Raw genomic sequence first — 4,201 nt, 5'->3', positions numbered from 1 at the left:
CAGCATATGTTCCATATCTGAAGCAGATATGGGATTTCCGTAAGGGATCCATCGACAAATTCTATATGGAGGAGGATGCGCTGCAACGTGAGCCCCCCCCCCCCCCCGAACAAAATTTCTGGCTACGCCACTGATTGAGTCCGATGGGCTGCTGCCGTGCCCACTGGCTTCGAGCGTCAGGCTCTTTTATACACGCTGGTGGAAGCCCGTGACGTGACGTCATTGATGCGAGCACAGGCGTAGCAGTTACATGGAAAATCTCGAAGATGTCTTCGGGGGCAGTGATTGCCTCGTGTTGATAAATCGATGTAATGGTAGCAAGCTGTTCCATTTTCTACTCAAGAGCGCGGCGCCTGAGACTGCAGCAAGGTAGCTGCAGTACAAAGCAGAAAGGATTAGCCTTTGCGTCCGATGCGCTGCTGCCCAGCCCACTCTGCAACTGAAGTAAAAAGACGATCACTGCGAGATGCACCAATCAAAACCGATTGAGCTTACAGCTCTAAGTTTCCTGAGTTCTCTTCTGGCAAACTATTCGTTTAGCATCAACAACCGTCAGAGTAGAGTGCATGTCGATAACCTGCCAAGAGGCCGAGGAAGCATTCGGAGTTCTCAAAGTAAACAATCTTTTTATGCATTCGATTGTTTCCAAGGCATGTATTCGAAGTTATGTATACGCCTATTTTGCATGTTTGAGCGCCACAAATCAGTGGAACGTCCGGGATTTCTTTTGTTGAGGCGAGCAGCGTGCTTATGAGGTCGACTTGCTCAAGGCAGATATGTGCGCGTATAGTCTCTAATTTTTCGGCAGTTATTGGTGAGCAGCCCGCGCAAAAACTAATATTATAACTGGCCACTCTCCCTCGCAAGCCCGTTTACTCCACTGCTCCACTGATGCATTGGCAGTGTCCGAAATGCCCGCAATCGAACGTAACTAGGGCTTCGCACACGCACGATACGGGGAAGCGAGCAATGAGCGATGGAGAACAATCTTTCGGTGGCGACTTCCTGCGCTGGACCCTTGTACAAGCGCCAACATCGGCGCTCTATTGATCATTTTCTTTTTCTTTTGCCGACTATTGAAAGAGTATAGGAGGCACTGATCTCATTCATTACTTTACAAAGTATAGACGCTTGAGCGCAGTTTTTTCGTAGCACGCGCTCGTTAAGTTCTTGCTCACCCAGGTATAAAGGCATCAAGCACTGCATGCTTCCATGTATAGATGTGTATATGCACATATTCTAACCCAGTTAAATAGTTCGATATAATGATGATAGTGAGTGATGTGCCGCCCGCCGTCGTGCTGGAAGCGTACCGCACGCTACTTCGCATCGAAACAGTAGCAGACAGTGCTTTGGAACTAGCCGTTGTCTGTCGTGAGATATATAATGGTTACTAGTACACTGCAAGTAGAATAGCCTCATTAAAAGTGAGGCACAGTTGGTTCCCGCAAGCCTTCGCCTGTGGAGCGAGACACGCAACGACAGCGGTTAGCTTCAGTTACATGAGTTGGCTTCACCGCATGACAGTGTTGTGGCATGAAAAATGGGTTCAAAACACCGAAAACCAGCCTCACACGCGCCCAACGTCACAGCTCTAGCGCTGCCAGCAGCTACGTGTTGAAGCCAGCGCAGGCGACCCGATTTCGAGCCAGAAAAATGATCGAATAGCGCAGTTACAAGTAGTGCCACTTGCAGAGCGCGGCACGCCGTCCTGTATATCGAATTACTGCCGAAATAGCAGTTAGATATACTGATCGGCTTTTCTGAACCCTGACACACGACTTTCAGGGGTTTAATCTGTGTCTTCGATATATGTAATAATTCGAAACATCGCTGCATGTATTATTATATATATTTGTGCCCAACCGTGGGGGTGCACATTTTTCGGTGGAATATCTTAGTACTGTACCGAGGAAAATAGTGCATAAGGACTCGCTCAACCTCTTTCTACCCGCATCCCTACATACCGATCCATATATTGTGGAAGCCCAGGATAAGATGTCCTATGGAGAGTTAGGAAGATGCTGGTTAAGCCGACCGTCAAACCGTTTTTCTTCAAGCTTCACTCTGGTACCCTTCCCGTAAAAACGGGCTTAATTATAAAGGTATATTTGTACCTTGGACCTTCAACTACACAATCTAAAAAAACGGAGACCATCGATGGCGTTTTTATTTATTTATTTATTTATTTATTTATTTATTTATTTATTTATTTATTTATTTATTTATTTATTTATTTATTTATTGCATACTGCCAGCCTGAATGTCAGATTTCAGGCAGGAGTGTGTGTGTGTGTGGGGGGGGGGGGTGCAGAAGAATACAGTTCGCGAGTATCAGTCTTCAGTCTTGCGAAGGACGACAACAAAAAAAAAAGACATAGCACTCGCACAGAGCAAAAAGAAAGAAAAAAAAGTGAAGTGTAAACACCGTGATATGACAATGTGAAACACCGCTATCTATCACTGAATGCGCTCAGAAAAGAAGACAACGTCGAACACTCAACCACATTTGCAGGTAGGTCGTTCCAAGTATGGAGAGCTTTAGGAAAAAATGAGGCCTTGAACACATTTGTTCTGGACGAAAAATCGCTCACCTTCTTAGAATGAAAAAAGCGGGTGTGTCGTTGCGTAACCTAATGAAAGTATGCATTTCTATTTATACCAAGTTGGTTGGTGGTAGATGAAATAGAACATTTTTTATCTTTCTTGGCATCATCTTGCCTGTAGGGTTTCTAAATTAGCTGTTTGCAAAAGGGCTGTTGGGGACGTTTTCCAGCTATAACAATTGTATATGAACCTGACACATTTATGCTGGACATTTTCAAGTTTCGTGACATTGATCGTTGAGTGCGGATCCCAAACAACGGCCGCATATTCTAAAACCGGTCTAATGAATGATCTGTAGGCAGGTAGTCTGATTTCTACTGGAGATTTAGCAAGGGTTCTCCTCAAATATTCAAGTTGCCTCATAGCTTTATTCACGGTGTACGTTATGCGGTCGTTCCATCTTAAATCTGACATGTTTATGACTCCTAGATATTTGTAATTAGTTACCCAAGATAAGGTATTGCTATCGATGGTGTAGCGGAATTTCAGCGGATTGACTTTTCGCGTCACAGTCATAGCTACTGTTTTCTTATAGTTTATGCACATTTGCAAATTTTTGCACCAGACCTGAATTTTACTCTATGACGTATTTATCAGTACCTGATCATTCTGGCTGTAAATCTCATGATAAAGTATACAATCATCGGCGAACAGGCGTATTTTAATTGATATGTCGGAAGCAATGCCGTTTATAAAAAGCAAAAAAAGTAATGGTCCAAGGACGGAATCCTGAGAAACGCTGGAGTCGACAGGCGCGGAATCCGAACTGATTCCGTCAATTGATACTTTGACGCCGGAATGAAAGATATGCCACTGGCCATGAGAGCAATGAATCATTCTTAAGGATAGGTTTCAAATTTAAAAGCAGTTTTTGATGACACACGCGATCAAACGCTTTCTCAAAATCTAAAAACATCATGTCTAGTTGACTACCTATATCTATATGCTGCTGCGAGATCATGGACAGTTTCTATTAGTTGTGTTACCGCGGAATGTTTTCGACGGACACCATGCTGTCGGCTATCAATAATGCCGTTCTGCTCAGCAAAAGCAGAAATGTGTGCAAATATAATGTGTTCAAATGCCTTTATACAAGTACACAGCAAGGAAAAGGGCCTATATGATGAAGCAAGAAGCCGGTCCTCTGCTTTAACCATCGGGGTAATTTTTGCATGTATCCAATCGGTTGCAAGTTCTGCGCGTGACAATGATTTTTTAAATATTAGACATAAGTATTTAGCCGACCATTCTGCGTAACGGGAAAGAAATGTAGCGGGGGGGGGGGGGGGTGCGTGTGTGTGTGTGTGTGTGTGCGTGCGTGCGTGTGTGTGTGTGTGTGTGTGTGTGTGTGTGTGTGTGTGTGTGTGTGTGTGTGTGTGTGTGTGTGTGTGTGTGTGTGTGTGTGTGTGTGTGTGTGTGTGTGTGTGTGTGTGTGTGTGAGTGTGTGTGTGTGTGTGTGTGTGTGTGTGTGTGTGTGTGTGTGTGTGTGTGTGTGTGTGTGTGTGTGTGTGTGTGTGTGTGTGTGTGTGTGTGTGTGTGTGTGTGTGTGTGTGTGTGTGTGTGTGTGTGTGTGTGTGTGTGTGTGTGTGTGTGT

Source organism: Amblyomma maculatum, chromosome 1 (assembly GCF_055883805.1).
Source record: "Amblyomma maculatum isolate TAMU_Amacu chromosome 1, ASM5588380v1, whole genome shotgun sequence".
Lineage (NCBI taxonomy): Eukaryota > Metazoa > Arthropoda > Arachnida > Ixodida > Ixodidae > Amblyomma > Amblyomma maculatum.
The sequence above is the reverse complement of the archived record's forward strand: the minus strand, read 5'-3'. Positions refer to the sequence as shown.